General features: G+C 49.8%; 1 protein-coding gene and 1 pseudogene across 2 annotated transcripts in view; one reads left to right on the forward strand and one right to left on the reverse strand.

Annotated features, from left to right (window-relative positions):
- GALNT18 (polypeptide N-acetylgalactosaminyltransferase 18) overlaps positions 1-24,646 on the forward strand; it is a 355,688-nt gene that overhangs the window by 72,541 nt on the left and 258,501 nt on the right. The gene's annotated exons all lie outside the window — the stretch shown is intronic.
- LOC115839416 (dihydrofolate reductase pseudogene) lies at positions 1,115-1,779 on the reverse strand (annotated as a pseudogene).

Here is a 24,646-nt window from a genome sequence, read left to right on the forward strand (position 1 = left end):
GGGGCGTTTTTCTGTCAGTACTTCATTCTTTTTGGCTGCTGCAGGTGTTACATTTTATAGACATATTGGTTGGTATTTCTTATTAATCAACATTTGGGCTGTTCCCAAGTTTGAAAAAAAAAGTTACAACAAGTACTCTTGGGTCCATTTCTTTGTTCAGGATTAATTTGCAGAAGTGGAAGTTCTGGGTCCAAACCCAGAATATTTTGAATTTCAATTGATATTGCTAACTTACACTCTAAAAAGTTGTACCGATTTATAAGGCAGAAAATGCTATTTTTCTTTTTTTTGGGTACTTAATCTAAATCTTCGCTAACGTGATGGGTAAAACATGTTTTAATTTTCATTTTTTAATTCTGTGAAGTTTAGTTTCTAACTTACTAATGTTGGTTTCTAGCAGTATTCATTCTCAATTTATTACCTCTTTGAAGTTTTAATTTTAGCCATTATGCTTGATATTAGGTTATTCTTTTTTGTAACGAGCAGCCAGTTCTTGTTCTATCATTGTGACGTTCCATGCAATCTCATTGAAGATCAGAAACAGAGTTTTTTAAGGTCTTAGACCTTCTCCTTTAACAGCGGAAAAGGTAGTCTCGTACCTGTCTCTTTACTATCCCTGTGGAATATCCTGGAGTTTTCAACTTATTGACTCCTGGTCTGAGTGAACAGAATTTTTTTTAAGAAGTGTGATATAAAGTAATTCACAGTCCCTGTGTTGATCTAATTTTAATACCTGAATGCTAGCTCTTCTGTTTATAATCCATTTCTGACCTTTGGACCCATCTGCCTAGCTCCTAGCTCTGTAGGCTCTGGGTTCAGCTCATGCTACCAGGGGACTCTCCCACTTCGGGCTGTCTTGGTAGCTGTTCTACCCTAGGCAGGTGCTGATCACCTATTCTTGACTCCTGATGGGCATTCAGGCAGTTACAGCAAAGAAATGTTTCACAAATGGTATCTGATACAGTCTAGTTAAGATTAATGGGGAATAAAAGTACTTTGCTTAGAAATAATTATCCATAGATCTAAAGTCAACAAATGTCTCTACAACAAAAAATACATAATTTTGGGGGGGGGGCAGGAGGAGGCTTGAAATAGATCAGAAAACACTTTCACATTAATTGTTCTTTTCATATACTTCAAATCTGTACTTAATGCCTTTCTCCTCCTGGACATCAGAAGGAACACCTGGATATCTGGGAGAAGTTTGTATTTTTCCAAATCAATTTCTGGAAAAAGTGTGTCACTTTCAAATTCCTGCATGGTCCTTGTCACAAATAGTCTAAGATGGCCTGGCCTGCTCATGGCTTCCTTATGAACAGAACTGCGTTCCACTACCCAAACCATGTCCACTGTATTTGTTAATTCTGGTTGCTCAATAAGTTTTAAGGCATCATCCAGACTTTTGGCAAGAAAATGAGCTCCCTGTGGAGGTTCCTTGAGTTCTCTACTGAGAACTATATTCATTGTGTCCTTTAAAGGTCCATTCTTCTCTGGAATGGAGAACAGGTTTTCCTGCCCGTCATCACCAAATTCTGTTTACCTTCTACTGAAGAGGTTGTGGTCATTCTTTGGAAATACCTGTAATCTTTCCTGAGCCGGGGCCAGGGCAGGTCCCCGTTCTAGCCTATGCCCGTGTTCTGGGACCCAGCAACAATGCAGTTTAGCGGACGCACCACGACAGCAGCAGAAAATACTTCCGAGCTAGCACGTCACACCAACATGGGGATTACCCACCAGCTTGGCGTGAAATTTTTCTTCTTCCAGCTTTTTTTTTAACATCTTTATTGGGGTATAATTGCTTTACAATGGTGTGTTAGTTTCTGCTTTATAACAAAGTGAATCAGTTATACATACACATATGTTCCCATATCTCTTCCCTCTTGCGTCTCCCTCCCACCCTCCCTATCCCACCCCTCCAGGCGGTCACAAAGCACCGAGCCGATATCCCTGTGCTATGCGGCTGCTTCCCACTAGCTATCTACCTTACATTTGGTAGTGTATATATGTCCATGCCTCTCTCTCGCTTTGTCACAGCTCACCTTTCCCCCTCCCCATATCCTCAAGTCCGTTCTCTAGTAGGTCTGTGTCTTTATTCCTGTTTTACCCCTAGGTTCTTCATGACATTTTTTTTTTTTCTTCCAACTTTTGAGGAGAGTCTTTGATGATCAGTAAATAAACTGAAGTAGTTGAGATGGCTCCATTAGTTCATTGGTGGGGAGCCAGGGGCCCTGGAACCCTTCTCAGGCTTCCCTGTGGACAGCTTCCCTCTGTGCTCCTAGCAATCCAACCTCACGACTGCTTGGTGTTGCCACTGTTGGAGCTGGGTCCTCCTGGGGCCTTCTGAGAGGTGAGCATGAGGCTTCTCTGGCTCAGGCCTGTGTCTCTTCCTGTCTTGAAAGTGGATTTTCCTGCAGGAGGATGTGAGCAGTGAGGATGTGTCAGGACAGCTCTCTGGAGGGGTGGCCAGACCAAGAGACGGCTACTTGCATCCTCGTCGGGAGAGGCCTCTGGGTTTAGCTCCAACTCCGGGCCTACATGGCAAGTTCCAGGAGGCCATGGTCTGAGCATCTCTCTCGGGGAGGTTTGTCCCCAGGACAAAAGTGAAGGGAGAAGAAGAGTGAGGCTCCACTGCTGACTTAGCCGCACTTCGAGGCAAGAGGAGCATGGTGGGTAGGAAGGCGCCTTCCATCAGTCTGGAGCCCTTGAGCGGGAGCCTGGGTGTCAGATGTGAGGGCAGAAGCGCAAGCTCCAGATGGGTTTGTTATCAGCCCTGGGCCCTGCGCAGAGCCGATGCACAGTTCCCTTTTGTCAGATGATTGAATTCATTCATTCAGCATGAACTGAGCACCTACTCCCTGCCGGGCACTCTCCTAGCCCAGGGAAAGAGCAGAGAGAGAGCAAGACAGTTATGGCCCTGCCGCTGGGAAGCCTACGTCCTGGGCTGAGTAAACAGGAAGGCTGAGGGCCTCCAGAGCTCTGAGGGCGGGAAGGTGGGCGGATGTGGGGTACCCCTGCCAGCAAAGGAGCCCCCAGGTTCTTGGACTTTCTGTCCTGAGGGCTGGGGCAGGAGATCTGGCAGCACTGTCCAGATGGGGATGATACCAAGAAATTAAAGAAGGCAACAGGAGGAGAAAGCGGGGGAGGTCTGAGCACCTACAGTGTGTGGTCCGGGGGCCGGGAAAGCACCTTTTCCATGTGGTCAACTGTAATCCTCCCAGACGCCGAGTGAGGCCGTGGTCATTGTCACCATTTATAGATTTGCGGAAAGGGTGAGCAGCCTTCCTGAGGCACACATCTCGGAAGTGAGGATTCCCCCTCAGGTCAGCGGACGCCATTCCATCAGCAGAAGGCCAGCTGTGTGAGGTCCCCAGAGGAGCCCCTCAGGCTCTGAGGCCTCAGGCTTGTTTTTTCCAGCATCAAAGTGTTTGCCTCAGGTGATGACACCCTGGCCTCTCCCATCCTGCAGACTCGGGCCTAATGGAGCTGGTATTGCCCCAGCACGTTGGCTGGTGTCAGAATAGGAGGACAGACGCCCCTGGGGGATCGGCTGAAATGGGTGTGCATCTGGAAGAGCAGCTTCCTCACCCGGTGGCCTTCCCAGCCCCAGTATGGCCCTGGGGATGATGGCAGAAGGTGGCCTGCTTGCAGCACTGACCTTGTGCTCAGAGCCAGAACGGTCAAAGTGACAGAATGGGTTTGAATTCCATCTCCGCTGCTTGCTTTTTGTGTAGCCCTGAGCTAGTCACCCAGACTCTCTAGGCCTTAATTTCATCATCAGCAAATCAAGGTTGGCCACAACTACAGCACAAGGCTGTGATGAGAATGAGCACAGATAAGATTGGGAAAGCACTAGCAGTGTCTGGCACGCAGTAAATGCTAATAATCAGTAGCGCTCATGATTGATGTTAATATATTATATCAGTGTCAGATCATACTCCGCCGTGTATCTGGGGCTGGGCTGTAGGGCATGGTTTATTCTGGTGGCCGACTCGTATTTCCCAAGGATGCATGGGGCACAGACACTTACGGCAAATAGAGACGTCAGGTTTTACAGCAGAGGATTCCAAACTTCCCGGTCATCAGAACCCCCGGGGGGGTCTTGTTATAGATTCAGGGTTGGGGGTTATAACCCCTCCCATTCCTTCCTCCCTCCCTCCCCAGAGATTCCCATTCATGGGTCTGGGGTAAGGTTTTGAATCTGTGTTTGTAACAAAATCCTCAGGTGACCCTGTTGCAGGAAGTCCAAGGACTAGATTTTGGGCAGCATTGCTTTAAAAGCTCTTTTTTCCAGCCCTGGCCAGCCTCGTGGCTGGCTCTCCTCCACGGCTGGGCTATTTCTGACTAATCAGTAGGCGCTGTCACCTCAAATCATGCTCCTCTTCCCTGGGCAGCCCTGGAGATGCACATGGACAAATCCTTTCTCCTCAGCTTTCTGTCTAGACACCATGCAGACCTACAAAATGTTTTCCCCTTAAAAACGTGATCACCTGTCTCTGGGTGACCACAATTTCTAAACTCTCTCCTAAGAAACATGGTTAGAGAAGGGAGTTTTTTTTTCTGACTTGGCAATCCATTTTAAACGTGTTATAAATGTATAATGATATATCTGCCTGTGTTTGTATATGGAATGATCCCTAGCAAATGCAGACTGGGGTAGCACAGTGGTTAAACATACAGACTGTGGCACTGGACTGTCTGGGTTTGAATCACAGCTCTGCCCCTTACTAGCTGTGTGACCTTGGGCAAGTTATACAACTTCTCTGTCCTCAGTTTCCTTATTTTTGGAGTAGGACTAATAGTAGCACCTATCCCCCAGAGTCGTTAGAAGGATTGGCTGAGTTAATATTGATGAAGCACTTACAACAATGCCTGACCCATAGCGAGCCTTCACTGTAGAGAGTGAAATGTAACTGCATGAGACGACCTGGGAGGTCCAGGGAGCGTGGGCATCGCATGCATTCCAGGAAAGTAAAGAAGTTTAGGTAATGATGCTGACTGGCTTTAGCCAAGCCCTGTTCTTTCCTGACACACAGTTCTGCCTTGAAGGAATTGAACAAGCCACAGTGGTGGTGAAAGAAGCCCTGTGCGTGACCACATTGTATGAAGCAAAACATCGTTTTGCTCAACCCCATTAGCAAACTCTATAAAGCCTTGTCTTCGGAGAATCTCTCTAGCTGTGATCTAAGTGGCATGCAGACACCGGGGGACTTTTCCCTTTGTCTCAATCTTCCCTTCCAAAGTTTGGAGTTGCTGAGGGTCTTGGCTGGTTTTCTCGACAAAAGAGCTATAGAGGAAGAACCTGGTGTAGGGGAGGCAGGAATTAGCAGAGATCAGAACAGCCGTGTCCAATCAGGTCTTGAGCGATGATGGAAGACGAAGGAAGGGAAGCTCTGCACCCCTTCCTCTTCTCCCCGCCCTGCCAGGTTAGCCTCCTTGCCTCCCTTGGGAGGTGGGACAGCAACGTGGCTTAGCACTGGGCCTTGGGGCAGACCCGGCTGGACAGCCTGGCCTGGTACCTAGTAGTGTTATGATCTTGGGAACTTTGCTAACCGGTCTGATTGTCTTTGGTAAAATAAAGGTGAGAGCAGTACCTGTGTCACTGAGTTGTTGGGTCAAGTTCAACAAGGTAATATATATAAAGTGCCTGGGACTCCATGAATGAAACCTTTTCTTATTCTTTTTGCTGGGTGGTCTTTTCCATGGGCCCAGTCTAGCCCAAGGTCTTGATAATTCAGGTCTTTCCCTGTACAGAATCCTTCAAAGAATAGTCCAGAATAGTTGGATAGAGAATGGAGATTGAAAGACCAGCTTGCTTGGACCAACCCATGAGTTACTGTGTATGTGTTTGGACAGGATGTGGGTGAGGGGCTTGGAGCTCCTTGGGGAGGGACTACTCTCCACATGGTAAAGGGCCTCCTGGTGATTTCATGTGACTCTTGTGGGCACTCCAGAAGCAGTTGCAGGAAGTGAGGGAATGGGCAGAAACGCATGTTTCTGAGTGAGCAGGGAGCAGGGCAGAGCCCAGCATGGTACATGGTCCCCAGGGTAGAAACAGAGTGAAGTAGTGGGCCAGGCAGGAAATGCACTCACGGGTCAGGTTGGGTGGGCCTGGGTCACCGAGGTGGCAGAAGAGGTCTGGAACACATCTGCCTGTAGGCACTACCCACACTTCCAAGGAGGAAGTTATTGCATACCAGTTGGTCAGGTGGACCTAGCAGGACCTTCTGTGGGAGCTCAGAAGGTCCGGCCAATGGCAGCTGGGCCTAGCCATCCGGCTGGGGCAGAGCAGGGGCGTGCTCCCTGAGGAGTGGCACCGGCTCAGGGCCCAGCCCTGGAAATTGGAGCCCAGGGGAGCAAGGGGTCAGCCCTAGGACATCGGAACTTGGCCCCGTAGGACAACAGAGGCAACACAGAAAAAAATGACTCAGGAGACTGCACCCAGAGCTTTGCCATATGCCAACAATCACATTATTTCAAATGAATTTTCACATCAACCCAACGAAGAAAGTATTGTTGTCATCATATTACCGATGAGTAAACTGAGGCTCCTTTAAGTTCACTGACTCGCCCAGTGTTCCAGAGCTGCTCTGTGGCAGAACCAGGAGTGCCCATGTCTGCCCGCTCAGAATCTCATGCTTTTTATCCAGGTACCAGAGTGCCCAAGTCTCCAGGTGGTGGGGCCAGGGTCTGCCTCACCAACAGAATTCTTCACACATTCTTTTGTGTGATATAGAAAGCACCAGGGCTGTGGGCTGAGAGCCACAGTGATGCTCCCTGGGACTTTGGAAGGGACCTGGTGGAGTGCCTCATCCAATCTCCTCTATTTAAAGATAAGGAAATAGAGGTTCAGAGAAGTTAACAGCCTTGCGTGGGGTCACTCAGAAGACAATGGCAAAGCCAGGACCCGAACCAGGCCTGCTGGCTCCCCACCCCTTGTTGTCTCCACTGCATTGAGCTGTTTTCCTCCCACACTGAAGAAGATTCGGGCAGACTTCTGTGACCCTGCTGCATAAGGGGCATCAACAGAATTGAACGTTTAAAGGCCATCAGCATATCTCCCTGGACAGGTGGCCCTGCTGCATAAGGGGCATCAACAGAATTGAACGTTTAAAGGCCACCAGCATATCTCCCTGGACAGGTGGCCCTGCTGCATAAGGGGCATCAACAGAATTGAACGTTTAAAGGCCACCAGCATATCTCCCTGGACAGGTGGCCCTGCTGCATAAGGGGCATCAACAGAATCGAACGTTTAAAGGCCACCAGCATATCTCCCTGGACAGGTGGCAGGAGCAATTCGTCTGCAGTTGCATTTGTAAGCACAGCATGGAGAACTCATCAAGAAGCCGGCAAGGATTGCACAGGTCCTATTTGTCTACTAATTAAAACAAGGGAAATGCCAGGGGAAAAGAAGATGGATTGGGGAAAAGATGGAAGTTTTCAAGTCATGCAGAACGGCAGTAGGGTGGCAACCGCACGTCTTGGGCAGGGATAGTTCTGCACCTCATTGGGCGTGTGGGTGCCTTTGACTCGGCCACTGCGTTCTCATCTGTCTTCCTGACTGGCTGAGCATCTTGAGGACAACACTGTGTCATCTTTACCTTTGCATGAGCAGCACCCAGCACCGGGTCTGGCATGGAGTAGATATTCCACAAATGTTTGTTGAATGACTGACTGAATGATTGAAAACCATTACTAAGGGTAAGGGTGAGACCAAATGGCTGGTCAGAGCTCTCCTTTCATATTACACCTGCCATGGGCTCAGTGCCTCCAGATTTGGCTTGCAGAGGGCCCTGGGAGATCCCATGGTCATCCTCTGCCTCTTTGAATATTGGCCTCCCTTGGGAGCCATTACCTTGGTGTTAGGGATCATCACTGGAGTTTGTTAGGGCTGACTAGCTGTGGCCAGGGGCCTGAACCAACGGGCTATAGTCAAAGGCCTGGATGCCAGGGTCAGGTTGCCCCAGTTTGAGTCTTGGCTTCATCACCTTCCAGCTGTGTGACCTTGGGCAAGCTGCTTGACCTCTCTAAGCCTGTTTCCTTATCTGTAAAATAGGGGTCATAGCATGGGGAATGATGAGGATTGAATGAGACAACGTACAGTCCTGGCACCTAGTAAGGGCTCAATCCATGTTAGGTCTTTGTACTGTCATTTCCTGAGGGGCCTGGGAGCATGGCTGCTCCCTCTGCCAGGTCGGGGGTAAGCAAGCCCTGGCTGTGTGCCCATCTTGCCTTTGTTTAGGAGCACAAAGGAGAGCAGGAGATAATGAGGCAGAGAGGAGAGGAGTCTATTAGAAGTGGCAGCAGGAGAAGCTATCGGATATATAGACGTGCGCCCGGGCAAACCTGGGCTTGGATAACATTTCCATTCTGTTTCCGTCATCCATAACTTGGTTATTTAAAGTGCAGGAAAAAAGCCAGAATACACCGTCCTGTTTGTACAAATGAGGTTTATAAATAGCTGTTGTGGAGAGCCGGCATCGTGGAGAGATCAGGCTGCCCACAGTGAGCCCTGACTCAGTGCCGTGGGGGCCGGCTCTGCCGATCTGGAGATGTTTCGTGTCTGTCTCTGAGCCACTGTCACCTCGCTCCCGGTGGCTCCTTAGGGAGACCTACACGCTTCTACTTTGGGGATAAGAAGCACTGTGGCATTTGAATGGGATTGGAGGGCATTGGCGTCATTGGGTGTGGCAGAGATGGCAGGATTTGGAACAGGGCAGACCTGGGTTTGAATCCCATTCCATCACTTACCAGCTGTGTGACTGCTGGCAAATTGGCCTAGCCTCAGTTTTTCCTCTGTTCACTATATATCACACTTTAGGGCTGCTGTGAAGACAGAGCTTCTTCCTGCGGGCAGCTCAGCAGCAGCTCTTGCTAGTTTTGGCAAGATAGGCGGGTACCTCTGAGGCCAGACAACCGCAAGATTTTTAGGGGCCTAGAAATTAACTAATGGCTGGGGAGTAGCAGGGGTAGACAAGGGACCAGGATGACATCTGGTCACTATGATGGAGCAGGTGTGCCCAGGCCCCACTCTGGCCCCTGAACAGATCCCAAACTTTGAGCCATCTGACCTTCAGAGGATGTCTAGTTATCATTATTATTATAATTATTAAGCATCCTCATTGCTGTCTACTTAGTTACCTGGCATTTCAGTTTCTATCGGTGACATAGACTGTCTGCAAATTATCTGCCGTTGAGTTCCCACCCCAGCCTTGCTCGGGAGTAGGCTGAGGGATGTGTTAGCAGCTCAATTCTCCTGATGCTCCGATTCTCAACCATGTACCTGACCATCAGAAAGCCCTTGTCTGGCAACTTACCAACACCCTGGCTTTGACTAAGGACCGGCCTCGAAGCAGCTCCGGGGAAGCCCTGGTGTCTTCTGTCGGACTGCAGCCATCGACACCATCTGTGTGTTGTTCAAGACGACCTGAGCTCAGGCCTTGAGCAGTTTGGCCCTCTCCAGGACTGTGAGCTTTCTCTTTGGACTTAAGCATGCCATTGGATTTCCTTCTCAGATTCAGTTTTACAAGCATTGATTGAGCACCTCCTATTTGGCTGTAACTATGGTCCTGGTGGGGGGGGGCAACAAAACAGCACGGTGGCCTGGGATGGGGCAGGGCCTGCACTTACCTACGGTTGCTCGTTAGCTGTGTGGTTTTTGAATTGTCCCCCTGACCTTTGCGCCCGGGCTTCCCACTTGTAAAATGAGACTGATTATCTACATGGTCTTTAGAATAGAGAAATGGCTCCACAGCAGGTATTCAATGAATGATAGTCAGCTTTTTCTCCTGCTCCGCTCTCCTTTCGTCTCCCTTCCTCCTTCCTGCTGTCTCCCACTCCCCCCTTCTTTCCTTGCGCTCAAGGAGTTTACCATCGAGTAGGGTCAGGCAGAGACCTAGACTAAACATTTCAAAATGGCATCAGGATGGGAGTAGGTACTGGGAATTCTTGGATACAGAGGTGGACGCCCACAGATGGTTTCCTTCTGTCAGCCTTGGAAGTTCAGGGAAAAGCTGAGTCACGGGCGTGTGTCGGGATGCACGCACAGGGCTGAACGTGTGTATAGCCTGCCTGTACCCACACTCACACACGCACGTGCATCATATAGACATGTACATTCATACCTATCAGAAGGGAACTGGCACAAATCAGGACTCACCCCATTGTTTCACATACAGAGGCCATAACGAAGAGGTAAGGATGGAGTTAAAGGTCAAGAATGGTGCGGTGTCCAGAGACCCACAATGCGAGGAAGCTTTGCCACACCTAGGGCTGGTGGAACAAGGGAAGAAATAGTGTTACCAAGGTAGGAGAGAGCCTGAGTCTTGGAAGTGATGCAGCCTGGCAGGAGCGATAGTCACAGGACATGGCATACTGCCAGAGATGTGTCCCCCCACCATTCCCCTCTTATGCTCCGATTTTCTGCCATGCCTCCCATCGGCTGAGCCCTAGCAAGGGAGGCTGGGTGATGCTCTAGGCAGGAGCCTCCTTCCAGGGAACAGAGCCTGGCAGGGAAGAGCGAAGAGTGGACTCTTGAGAGGGTGCAAATGGAGAGTCAGCAGCAGGGATATGCATGGTGGACGCTCCTGCACAGGCACGCATAGGCCAGCCAGAGCTTCTTCCTGCAGGCAGGAGGGGCGAGCGGGCCGGAGCGGGGCTGGGCAGGCACGGTGCAGCTGGGTGATTCCCAAGCCCCTCCCACATGTTGCTGGAGGGGCTCTGAGAGGCCTGTGGATGGGGCTTTGTGCAGGATTTTCTCAAAGCCCATACACTGTAATGCCTCAGTCGTTTATGAGAAACCACGATTGGCTTCCAGCCTCCCTAGTCTTTGCTGAAGGCAGCAGTGGGTTTGTACATATTTGAGATAAATCTATGTGTAGTGTTTTCTCTTTCTGCCCCAGTGCCTGTGTTCAGGAGGCGTGAGAGGTACAGTGATGGCCCCGGGCAAGGGCTGCAGCTGGCTGGAGTCACGTCCTCAGAGCGTGCCCAGCTCGGAGTGGACATGGGCGTCATGTGCCGTCCTCTGTGAGTGACTTGGCCACGCCCTCACCTCCTCGAGGCCCCAGAGGCACTCCTAGTCTCTGGCCCCTTGGCTTCACATCCCCGGCTCTGCCCCCTCCAACACTGTTTCATCTCATCAGGGCTTTCCCAGGAGCTGGGAGTTGGTGGCCCCAGGCTGAGCTTCCAGTCAGCACCCAGCAGTGTTGGGTGATGCAGTGTTGATTGCAATGTTGTTTGCAGTGTTGATTGACAAGAGCGTGCGTGCGTGCTCTCTGCAGGCTGACAAAGCTGACCAGTGTGGCCTTGGGTTGTGAACTCTGAAGGACCCCACAGGTGATTTAGTCCAGGTGGTGGGCAGCAGAGAACGGTGGTCGGGACCTCCGTCTCAAATCCTAGCTCCGTACGGCCTGTGAGAGCTCCACAACTAAATGGTCAATGGTCTGCCACTCCTTTTCCTCAGTAAGATGCCTGCAGCACAATTTTTTTGAGCAGGTTGGCTTCCAGAAGGGTAAACTGCAAAAGGCACCCCGGATAGCAAAGCTTATGGGCCTGTCTTGCCCATTTGCACATTGAGTATGTCTGTTCAGAGTGCTGTTTGGTTTTGGGTTCAGTTGATATTGCCCTGATATTGCTGAGAGAGTCCACACCTTGAAGGCATCTCCTGGTGGCAGAAATAGGGCCGCCCTGGCAGCAGCAGCAGAGAGAAAGGGTCTATCTTCCTGTTACCTGCGGAGGGAGGGCGTTTGCCCACTTCGTTTAAAAACTGCCTTAAGTTATTGAGCAGATATTAAGGTGGCAGGGAGCTAGTTCCCGGCCCTGCCCATTTTAGGGCTGGAATTTGCCCTCTCCAGGCTTCTCCTGTAACAAGGAAGAGCCAGATCTGAGTTGGATCTGTTTCTTTTACTTTAACCTTTGCTTCCCATTGCTTTTGTTCACTAAAAGGATACTGTCTATACATAATGGCCTGCCTCGGGGAACCGTGCCCCCTGCCTGAATGTTAAACCAAAATGCCTTTGATCAGGGAGACATCCAGACCCTGTCCACCCGCGGATGGCTGCAAGACAGAAGAAATTAACACATCCCCTCCCCGAGGCTGGCCATTCCAGGGGATATTTGCAAAACGTATGGCCTTTTTACTTTACTTCCAAAACGTATGGCCTTTTTACTTTACTTCCTCGGTTCCTCCCCCTCTCTGTGCTATAAAAGAAACTGGCATGCAAACCCCGATAAGATGGTTATTTTGAGACTTTAGTCTGCCGTCTTCTCAGTCTGCCGGCTTTCCAAATAAAGTCGTATCCCTTGCCTCAGCACCTTGTCTTCGATTTATTGGCCTGTGGTGCATGCGAGCAGAGCGAGCTTGAACTCTCTAATGTTCCTCTCTGGCTGGCCTGGCCTTTCTGTGAGGGGCTTTGCATGTGAATGAGTCTGCCCCCGGGAGGAGGGGGAAGTTCCTGACAAATGAGGAAGGCCTGGGCTCCAGGAAAAGCTGCTCATGTGGGATTTAAGTAGATCTGTGGTACTGGAGCCATCTCCCAGCTGCCCTGCCCAAGAGTCCTGCAGTGCCAGGGACTGGACTCAGAGGACCTTCTGGAAGATGCAGGCATATTTCTGTAGCAAAATCCATACTGAGTGTGAGAACCAAGGAGAGCTACACAGGTATACACACTCATTCACAGGCACACACCTATGAACAGTCTCTCATACATACACACGCTTACAGACACGTGCAGTCGGTGTTTGGTCAGAACGGGTAAACCTGTTAGAGGAGATTGCTGACAGCATCTGTAGCACCCAGCTTAATCCCCTTCTGGGTAAGTTAGAGTGATCTGCTCAGCGCAGAGTGGAGACAGAGCTGGCGACTCTGTGCCATGGGTACCAGCCAGTTCTGGGACAGGAGGCACCACATCCTGGTGCCAGGACCCCCTGGATCACAGAGATACAAAGAGACAGGGCAGGGCTGAACTCCTTCCAGGGCTGCAAGTTCCCCCAGGAATCCCAGGCTGGCATGACTCATTAGTGCCTGGGTGGGATGCATGTCCCACACATCAAACCGCACCCCTCCATGAGCCCATACCTGGCCAATCTCGTCCCCTGAAGGGCTGGCGCCTGTGGACTTTGGGACTAGACTATGCAAGCTGGAGTTTGCATGCTATGGTCAAATTCATCCTCTCTCCACTCCTGGCTGTTCTTCCATCCCTAGAGGAGACACTTGGCTAGGGAGGCAGTGTAGAGGGTGCTGAGAACACAGCTCTTTAGCAAGATGGAATCATATTTGCATCTAGGCCACCAGCTGTGTAACTGGCTAAAGCCCTGAACCTTGTTTCTCTGTCTGCAAAGTGAGGATATTTGAGCCCAACTCTTAGGCCTGCTGTGAGGCTTAAATAAATGATCTACGAAAAGCCCCCAGCAGTGTGACTAGCATACAATAGGTGCTCAGTAAATGGGGAGCACCCATCTCCTGTCTTTGTTGTATATTCTCCTGGCCAACCTACATGAGAGAACTAGACCCATTCAGACTCAGGTAACTCCATGCAGCCCGTGCTGGCCCAGCCAGCTCTGATGACAAGGGGCCAGGGTTCTGGCCTGCTCCTTTTTGATGTGGTTTATCAGTCAGAAAACCAGAACCACCACAGGGTGTGTGTGTGTGTAATAAAGAGATTTATTATAAGGAATTGGCTCACATGATTATGGAGGCTGAGAAATCCCTAAATCTATAGGCAGCAAGCTAGAGAGCTGCTGGTGTAGGTCCAGTTCCAAAGCCAGCAGGCTCGTGTTCCAAGAAGAGCCAAGGTTTCAGTCCCAGTCTGAAAGCAAGAAAAGACTGATATCTCAGCTCAAACTGTAATGCAGGAGGAGTTTCCTATAACTTGTGGAGGGTCAGCTTTTTTGTTCTATTCAGGCCTTCACCTGATTGGATGAGGCCCACCCACATAGAAGAGGACAGTCCGCTTTACTCAGTTTGCCAAATTCCATATTAATCACATCCAGAAACACTCTCACAGACACACCCAGAGTAATGTTTGATCAAATATCTGGACACTCTATGGCCCAGTCATGGCCCCACAAAATTTACCCTCACACCTAGTATCTGGTGACGTCATGCATCAGTGGGTGTCCTGGCACAGCATGGGGATAGGCACCAGCCTTAGGTGCCTCCTTAGGACCTCCAGGAGCTTTTGCTCACCCCTGTGTACTACAGCAGAGGTTGTCCTCTGCAGTAGTTGAAGAGCACATCTTGGGTGGGCCCATCAGCTGTTCAGCCATGCAGATAGCAAGGCGTCTTGACCAAGACCCGTATCAGCCCTGTGGGCCTCGCTTGGTAGCAGAAATGTCAAAGCTTTGCCCATCAGCTTGTCTAAAATAACTCTCATCATCTTCTTCTCCCTTACCCCCTGGGTTTAACAAAAATCTTTGCCCTGTGGTCTGTACCACAAACCTGGGTATTATATTTGAAACCCCCATACCGTTCCGCCCCTACATCCTGATTGCTTTCAAGTCCTGCCAGTTTCTTTCTCCTTAATGTTTCCTTCTCAGATCCATTACTTTGTCCCCCCACTGCCATCACCCGGGCCCTACCTGGCATCATCTCTTGCTGCTTTCCTGCATCTTCTTCCTCAGTGGTTTTCTTGCCCTCAGTCTTGTCCCACAGAGCCTGTCATCCACACTGTTGCCAGAGGAGCTCTCTAAAATAAGAGATCCAACCACATGATTCCCTCGTTAATCATCTTATCAGCTTCTCACTATTAGTGTTTGTAAGCTGATGTTCTAAGAGCCAAGTTCAGCTCACACTTACCAAAAAAAAAAAAAAAGAATTTGAATACTTTTACATACTGAAGGGTGTGTACCTTCCAGTTTGCCACCGTCCTTACCACTCCTTATTGTCTCACACCTGCTCACTTTCCTCCTTTGTTACTTGTCCAGTCCCTGGAGTCAGAGGCCCAAACGCTTGAGCATGAAATTTGAGTCCCTTCACAATTTGGCCTTGGCTAACCTTCCCAGATTTATTTTTAGGCAATTCTACCTAAGTACCATGTGCCTAAGCCGTCCTGTTCTGTACCTTTCCCCAGACACACAGTATAGTTGACCCTTGAACACCAGGTTAATCCACCTGTAATTTATAGATAGCCCTTCTATCTGTGGTTCGGTCACATCCACAGATTCAACCAACTATGGCTCGTGCAGTACTGTAGCATTTACTATGGAAAACTATCCAGGTATAAGTGGACCTGCACAGTTCACACTCTCATTGTTCAAGGGCCAGCTGTAGTCTTCCTCATTTCCATGGCTTCATCCATGTTGTTCAGTTTGCTTGGGTGGCCTTCCTCCCTTTGAACCCCTGGCTAGTCGCTAGTTATCCTGTAACACTCTATTCATATGACACCTACTCTTTATAGGCTTTCCATAACATTCTCTAAGTCTCAGTTTCCTCCTCTGTAAAATGGGGGTAATCATAGGATCTACCTGATGGGGTTGTCACGAGGATTAAATGAGATAACCCAGATAAAGTGCTTAGCACCATGTCCAACATGTAGAAAGTGCCCAAGAAATACTCAGCCACCTGCCTGCCTGGCATCTAGAGATGTCAGTGTCTTGGGCAGGGGCAACTATAGGGACTCTTCTGTCTGTCTTCGGCCAGGGTGCCTGAGTTTGACAGGCTTTTACCACTCACAGTTAAAGCAAATAGATAGTCATTAGTGTCCATCAGGCAGTAAATAGGAGACAGCCTATATTACAGATGCCTGGCTTGATGGGGTCATACAAGATTGGCGGTTGGGGGGGGATTCGTTAGGCCCAGAAAACTCTGCTTGAGAAGCAAAACAGAGAAAATGAAACCTGGTTTTATAAATACATTTAGACTTGTTAAAAAAAATGTGTGTGTGTGTGTGTGTGTGTGTGTGTGTATATATATATATATATATATATAATCTTGAAGGAGTTTAAATATTTCATTGCTCATGGCCTGGTACCTCTCATTGGTAAACTGCTGTAGTGGTGGCAGTGCTTGTGGGCTTCTGTTTACAGTTCCATTGAATGAAACTCATGTGGACATTTACTTAGGAAAAATCTGTTAGTTGCAGCACCACGTAAGAATAATCATTATTGTCCCTTTTTGGTCCTGGAATGACTTGACTGCATCAGACTAGAGATTTGCAAGGCAAACAAATTATCTGCAGGCATAGCAAGAAACCCCTGCCCCCGCCAGCCCAGCAGCGGACCAGTAAGGGACATTTGATCTGAAAATGCCTCAGAGAGTGAAATACAGGTTCTGTGCTAGGTTTTCTTTTTCTTTATGCAGAGAAAAGCCATAGTGGAAGCAGAAGCAGATGATTCTTCTTCCATCCTTAGTCTAGGGGTTCCATCCTTAGTCTTAGCTCTGGAATGCTGTTCTCTTCCTCTCTTCCAACAATCTGTTGTTGGTTTAGTGAACACCTAGTGGCCTTAATGCAAATGTCAACACTATCTCTGGAGCTTTTTCCAAACCCTTCCCTGACTCCAAGCAGGTGGGAATTTCTTCCATCTTTTCCAGCTACCAACTGGATACCTCCATGCGTTTGTCCCAGAGACAGCTCACATGTGCTGTGTTCAACGCCAAATCATCAACTTTTCCCGTGCCTGCTCCCCTTTCTGCTTCTCCCATATCCATGAATAACTCCACCCTCCATTCAGTGATTAAATCCATGCCATCACATTCTGTGCTATCTCTCGATCTTTCCTGCCTCATCTCTCATCCAACCAAGTCTTACTGATGAACTCTGAAATACTTTGTGAACTTTTTTGTTCTCATCATCACAGTTCCAGTTCAGGAACTGGTTTTTTTTTTTTTTTTTTGCGGTATGTGGGCCTCTCACTGTTGTGGCCTCTCCTGTTGTGGAGCACAGGCTCCAGACGTGCAGGCTCAGCGGCCGTGGCTCACGGGCCCAGCCGCTCCGTGGCATGTGGGATCTTCCCGGACCAGGGCAGGAACCCGTGTCCCCTGCATCGGCACGCGGACTCTCAACCACTGCGCCACCAGGGAAGCCCTGGGAACTGGTTTTGATCTAACAGTCTTCTTATTCACTGTGTTCTCTGCTTCTCACTCATCCTCCACTCTGCCAATTCTAGGGTGATATTTCTAAAATACAGATTTGCTGCAAACTTTTGATCATTCCCGTTGTCTTGAGTATGAGGTTGAAATGTGTTGGCACGGCATTCTAGGGCATTTGAAATCTGCTTCTCTATTTCACTGTTTTTCCCGCCACTCTTCCTCCTGAACTGCCTATACTCCGGCAACACCAGAATTTATTCTTGCATGCATATATATTTTTTCTTGTATCTCTGAATTTTCCTACTTGCATGGAATTCCCTCCTCTCTCCTCTGCTAACATTGGCCTTAACCTTCAAGATCCAGTTTAAGTTTCACATCCCTTAGAAAGCCTTCTTGGAAGCCCCAGGCAGAATCTCTGTCTCCTTTCCTAGTGCTCCCTAGGGATTGTGTTTATGCCTCCTTTGAAACATTTCCACTCTCTGTGCCAGCTATGACTTGAGCGTGTCACAGAGAAGTGCAGTGAAGGCAGGGACTGGGCCCTATTTATTCCCTTTGTTTAGTAGGCCGTGGTGTAGATGATTCTCAGTATACATGGATCAGACCGTTTTGTTATAACAAACAACCCCCCACCCCAATCAATGACTTATAACAGGTAACATTTACTTCTTGCTCTTATTAATGTTGGAGGCTGTGTGGGTCAACTGTGGTGGCTATAGGGCTCTGCTAACTTCTTCCCATTCTGAGGCATAGGCTGGAGGAACAACCTCCATTTGGGACATGCCATTTTCCTGGAAGAGGAAAAAAAAGCAAGAGTCTTCCATGCGAAGGCTCCCAGAGCTTCTGCTAGGGCAGAGTTTATATCATATCCCGTTGGTCAAAGCCAGTTACTGCTCAAACCCAGTGTCAGTGGAGAAGTATTCTCCCATAGGATGGAAGAGGCACTGCAAGGCGAAGGCAACTAATAACAAATGTTTAATATTTTTTACAGACGATGGGCTAATAAATGGGAATTATAATACACTCCACTGCAATGTGATTGTCAAATTAAATGGACCCAAGCTACTGAAAAGAACCTTACAGAATTCATCGTCCAATTTCCTCATATGTTGGACGTTTGTCATTTTGGACTACCCAGCTTCTGAACTCACTTCGTATGTTTGCGGAATTCCCTACTTTTGAGTCTTGGTGGGAACAGAGACCGATCAGGGCAGCCTCCTACAAGAGAAGTGATTTCCTGGCCTCCCTTGATCTAGGCCCAGGCCCGTGGCTTGGCTTACATCAATAAGATGTGCCTTCCCAGGCTTTGAGTCAAGAGCTGGTGGCTGGCTAGCGATGGCTGGAGTGCCAGGAGCTTCAAGTTCCCAGGGCCTTGGAGGCTGCAGTGTGGGTAGCAGCACCCAGTGTCAGCAGTGTGGGCAGTGCTGGCGGGTGGTCCTCTACTGAAGCAAGACTTGGGGTGATGTACTTGCTGGCATTACTGAGAACCTGGTCCTCTAGCTCTCCTGGCAATTCCACGAGTCGCCCAATGTCCTTTTATTAATTCCTTTTCTGCTTGAGTCAGCCAGTGCTGTTACTATTGCTTACAGCCATGCATCCTGGCTCACCCACTAACTTTCCCAGGCAGGCAGTGTTTAAGGTAGTTAACACTGTCAGCTTTGAAACCAGACTTTTTGGCTTTGAAGACCTCCAGCTTCTTCTGTACTTGGGGCAAGCTACTTAACTTCCATAAGCCTCAGTTTCCTTTATCTGTGAAATGGGGTGATAATAAAACCTGCCTTACGGGGTTGTTGTATTAAATGCGATAATATATATGGAGGGAGTCAAGTACCTATTCTAATGATTGTTATTCACAAGAAAGTGAAATGACTTTCTCAGGTTCATAGAATACGTTGGTGGTAACACTGAGTACAGAAGGCAGGACTCCTGGCTCTAGAAGCAGTGCTCGTGGACCTTCACTCAGATGGAATTTACCTCGTGTACATAATGACAGGGCTTGTGTAAGAAAGTGCACATAAATTGCTATTCTCTCGGCAAGCAGTTTATAAAGGAGGACTTTTGTCTGAACTCTCGGTGGAGGCATTGAGCATTGTCTCTTACTCTGATCTCATCTGCCTAATCTGAGGATGAGGAAAGAAGTTTAGGATTTGACAGCTCTGTCGATATTTCAGTGTGAGTGTGGGGAGGCTGCAGAACCTAGATTTGGAAGGAAGTGAGTCTGACCCATGCTGTCCGCGTGGCAAATGCGTGCTCTAGGATTCCCAGACGCGAGTGCAGATGGTACACTGCTAGCTGTGTGCCAATGGCCAAGTGTCCTTTTCAGTAGAGGAGCCGTCACTCTGAGACTGTTAGAGACCTGAGTTCCGTGGGTGCAGTGGGCTGTCTATTTTGTTTTTGTTTTTCAGCATCCTGAAAAGAATGCAGCCCCGGTGGCTTGTATCAGGATCCTAGCAGCTCTGAGCCTTCCTGCAGCCGTCCTGAGGAGCTTAGCGTGTGGCATGGACCAATCGGGAGGTCTTCTGTTTGCTTTTTGAGCCTGGCAGTGGACTGTGTGTTTCTGTGGATATGCCTCTTGTCTGTGCCATGAGCTGGGGCCGTGGGTCAAAAACAACTGCAGAAAATCAGCAGAGACTCTCATCCCCTACTCCCCTCTGATGGGAGGACCCTCCAGCCTGGCTCCATCTCTGTCTTCATCCAGATGCCCTGACTGGCCACTGGAAGTTGTGTTGAAAGAGTGGTAGGGACGTAGGTCAACTGTAAGGCTTCAGAGATGGGCAGCCCTCTCTTGAGGGTGCAGGAGTGGGCATAGAGTTTGCAGGGCAGGGATGATGTGTGTCTGATCTGCTGACTATTCTTTGGAATGAGGAGGGAAGCACCTCAGAAGGAGGACTCTTGTAACAAAAGAGTCCTGGAACCTCCCTTCTCAGGTCAGGAGGGTGGGCAGCCATCTCTCCTGGGGGTGGCTGATGGTGGCTCTAGGGTTTTCCCCACTTTTCAACCACCTATGTCCCTGTTCTCTGGTTCTTGCCTTTCCTAGGACCTCAAGAAAGTGATCTTGATGGGGGACTCTTGAGTCAGCTGATCTTGGGCCTCCTATAACAGGGGTTATGGTGGAGAAGTCGCCATCAGGCCATCAGTACCGCAGGAACAGTTGCAGCTGCCTGGGTGGCTCAGGCTGCCCTGGGACCCTATGGAGAAGTGTCTGGGCTTCCCCAGCTGAGGGAGTGCTGGTTGGTCCTCCCAGAGGGCCTGTCTGAGCCAGGAATCAGTTCCCTTCATTTAAGGTGCTATCGGAAGCCACTAGAGTTATGGTGTAAATTATGTTAGATGAAGGTGGCTTTGAGTAATTCTTTGGGTTCTCTGCATGGGGATTTTCTCTGGCATTTTCTGATTATGAATGAGGCCTAGACAGTTCAGGGGTAGAGTAGGAGCTCACAAAAGGGGCTGTCCTGTCTGGCCTTCCTTCTGAGATGCAAGCAGAACTCCCCTTGGCCTCTCGGGGCATCCCTTCTGCCTTTCTGGTGAGGCCTGCAGAGTCCATAAGAACTGGAGAACAAGTCAGCCTGAAGGGATCGGGGGAGCCCAGGGCACGGACCAAAGAGCCAGGGAACGAGGAGCAAGTCCATTCAGTGGCCGGAGGGCGGAGCTGGGCCTGCAGGTCATCAGAGCTCCGGACAGACTTGCCTTCTGTTTTCATGTTTCTGGTAATATCTGACATTGGCTAGTTGTTATCCCTGTGAGTATCCAGAAAATTGTGACCTTTCAAGACCCTTAGAAAACTTCTGGCTTGGGAGTGGGGTGTCAGCCCATGTGGGACCCATTACGGGGCACAGAAGAGAGCCAGGAAGTGGTAGGCCTTGTGTTTAGGGTAAGGGAACCTGGGCTTCCTGAAGCCTCCGGAGTCGCATCCTGGTTGATGCAGCCAAGTAACCAGGACCCAAGGACATATGGAGAGACTTCCTGGGTGCCGGAGGGCTGGTAGCAGTTTCTTACTTACAACCTATGATAGGCGCAGAGATGTGTTTCCCAGATCCCCTCCAGGAAAAAAGTTCTTGTTTCCCCATCTGCTGGGAGCACTGCTGGCAGAAAGCCCCACCGTCTAGGGGATGCTTTGGCTGAGAGAGCTGCCTTGCCCCAGGCCATGGTGCCTCCTTGTGTGGTTCTGCGTGAAATGAATGCTGATATAGGGCGCCTTCACCCCAACTCATGACAGCTCTGTGAGATTGCCCCATCTCTAACACTCCCCTCGGGGTCAGCTCTGGCTTCTGCTGAGACCACATTACAGCTTGGCTTCTTGCTCTGCCCAATCGGCTTCTCCCCTCCCTTGCAGAAGTGTGTTCCTAAGAGCTCTACCTCTCGAACCTCCCACATGCTCATCTCCATCTCAGAGGCTGCCTCTCAGGAACTCAGCCATGACTTCTCCTTTTAAGCAGAGATCCCTGGGTCATTTCTGAGATGGTTCACTTTTGCTTGGTGAGTAGCAGAAGTCTTTTCAGAGATGCCTTAAATGTCCAGTCTGGGAAGAGTGGGAAGCAGGCCATTTGTCCGGGTGGCCGTTCACGTCTGTGGCGGGCAGGGCTGGGAGTGGGTGTGCTCCCACTAGCTCAGAAGCTAAGAGAACACACGTAGGTGCCAGACTGCCTGAGTCTGAATCTGGCTCTACCATTTGCTCCCTGTGTGATCTGAGGCAGGTTAATGAACCCCTCTGTGCCTCACTTTTCTCATCTGTAAAATGGAGAAGATAATCATCCCTCCCTCATAGTCTCTTGTGAGGAACAAATGGGAATATCTTTATAAAGCTTTTAAAACAGACAGTGCCTGCTGGGCACGTAGTGAGCGATTTAGGAGTGTTTGTTAAAATATCACTTCGGAGCACTGACCTGGGGCTCTCTCCAGGGGGCCCGCTTCTTGGGGAGGAAGGACTGGTCGGTGGTTTCTCACAGTCCTTGCTACCCCTTGGCCTTGGAGGCCTCGTTTGGTGGCTCCTGTCGGGGGCTTGGCTGGCAGCCCTGTCCCAGGTCCTCTTCTAGACTGTAAAAGCCCATCCCTGGCGGGCACTGGGGACTGTTGCTGGCCCTTGCACAGGGGGCAGGGTCCATCCTTACTCGCAAACTCGGCATGCTCCCAGGAGAGAGAGCAGTCGGTTCCCAGGCTGCCAGTGATCCCAAGGAGAGCTGCCTCCAGGTTTTCCTGACTGCAGTTTGATGGATGGGTTACCACCCATTCTTCCTACGGTTTATCCCGCACGCAGGGATGGGGCTGAGACTCATAGAAATGGGAAAGTGCATGGAATGTGCTGCTGGTGGTGGGACCATCCGTGAGAGATCCCCCAAGGGGAAGATGAAACGCAGTCGTGGGGAGTGAAAAGAAGATGGGAATCAGGCTCAGCCCATGTGGCCCTTCGTGGGAATCAGAGAATGGGTTCCTGGCCTGGGAGAGTCCCCTTTGCCCTTCCACATCCACTCCCCACTTTTCTTGATGACGCCCTGGGTCGCAGGAGGCTGACTTCTGTGGATTGCATCCAACAGGCTTCCATGCCCCTGGCTCCCAGGGGGGTGTAGCCAGTGGGGGGCACCAGCCGGAGAGCTAGGCCAGGACTGGGCCATTTCCTCTGCAAGCCTCCTCCTGCTGGGAGAGCAGTGGCTGTGTTCTTCCCCTCTCCCTGCAGCCACAGCTCTTGCTCCTTTCTATAAGGACTTCCTCCCCTAACCCTCTGCAGCCTGAGTCTGTAATAGCCCCCTTCTTGCTGGCCCAGGCTGCCCTAGCCCTTGTTGACTTTCCTCAACCCTGCCCACCTTTGTAAATGGTTCCGTATTAAACTCTCTTGGCTAGTTTCCTGTGGGGCCCTGACTGATGCATACGCCTCTGGCTGGCAAGCAGGTGTGGGCTGAATTGCAGGGGCCCACGTGCAGGGCACTGTCTGTCCAACTGCATACGGCAGTGCCCTGTGGGCTCCAGGGAACGTCTTTATTCCCTGTGTGGTGCATCCCCTCCATTGCTGGTAGTAAAGATCTGGATTTGGTTTCATCAAGGAAGCTGGTAGGATCTTTCAGCGGTCACAGCAGTGTCCTTGGGGAGGGCATGGGACAGAAGCGGCCTTGCAGTGCTGGTGTAGCCAAAGCTGGGAGAGCAGGCACTGGGATGTTCTGAGGGAAATGAGCTGGGGCTTCCACCAGTTCTTCCTGGTCTGTGTTTAGAGGAGCTGGTGGGTCCAGGGTTCCCTCCCTATCCTAGATGACTAGCTCTCAGCTCCTGGACAATTGATCTACTGGTTCTGACTCATTTCTCAACTGGACTCCTTTACTAACGAAAAGCCACAGATCACGGTGCCCCTGAATCAGTCTCACTCTGTATCCCTGCAATTTCAAGAAGTTGTTCTCCGTGTCCTCAACTTCGTGGGAAGACCAGAAGCTCCTCTGCCTGTTTCGGCTTAGATGTCTGAATCTGGTTTATTCTGGCCTTTAGCCTCAGGAATTTTAGGTGGAAAACCAACCTTTGTAATCAAGATACCCAAAGACATATCATCTCCACTGGGAGTTAGAGCAGTGGAAAAGCCCTGGAAATCCCAGATCCAGTTAATAATTCCATAAGACAGTTCGTTAGAATGCACAAGTGCTTAACTAAACAAAGCCATAATCGAAGCTGTCAGAAGTGATCCACGGTTGTGTTAGAATTTTCTCATTCACACATCATTTCCTCTATGATTTAGTTAGATAACAAACACTACTTGTCCCATCACTGGCTTTTTCAGCCGTGAAATGCAGTTGGCGTCCGTGTTGGGCTAATGGCATAGAAAGGGCTTTTGGCTGGTTGGTGCAAAGGGTCCCAGCTTGGGGAGAGGCAGGGTCTTGGGCAACCAAGCTCAAAGAACTTGGCATCCCATGGCTCCTGAGAAGTTCTCTGGAGACCGGCATTGTATCTGAGGATGGCATCCTGCTACTGGCATCTTCAGGTCTCCGTCCCTTGGGGATTGCTGGAGCGCAGAGCAGAGCTGTTAAACCAGGCCAGAGTAGACACTGGCCATGGGGAAGCCTGCTTCTCCCAGGATGCCTAATGTCCCCCCATTACTGTGTCACCCCTTTACCTGAAGCTGGTAAGATTGAGAAAGTGCAGATCCTTTTCCTAGGAGGCTCATTTTGCAAGATTATCAGTGTTCTCACCTTGGTTAGTATAGTTTGTCAAGCCTTCTTCTGAGCAGGCTTTGAAGCTGGGAGCAGGAATCACAGGGGACGAGAAGAGGGGACCCTGGGTGGCTCAGCGGGGCAGGCCACTGGGACTGAGGATTGTGGCAGGAGCTCTGTTGCTGCCAACCTCATCCAGGTAGCTAGTGTCTCTCAAGGGGGTAGAGAAGGGAGTGATTGCTTGTTTGTAAATGTTGTTTAGGAGTGGCCAGACCAGGGACGCCAGGGCTGTATGTGAGGGTCCCCTTGGCCTTTAGTTATCTGAGGATAACTAAAACACCACAAATATTTACTTTAATTGCTTACAATAAATCCATATGTGTGCACATATGGGTGTATATATTTGTGTAGACCTTCTCTTTCTCCTCTTTATTTCTTCCAGAGTGGGAAAGAGCATTCTCAGCACAGCAATGAAATGATGGTAGTGATGAACAGGGCTGAGAAT

The sequence above is a fragment of the Globicephala melas genome, chromosome 8, assembly GCF_963455315.2.
Source record: "Globicephala melas chromosome 8, mGloMel1.2, whole genome shotgun sequence".
Taxonomy (NCBI): Eukaryota; Metazoa; Chordata; class Mammalia; order Artiodactyla; family Delphinidae; genus Globicephala; species Globicephala melas.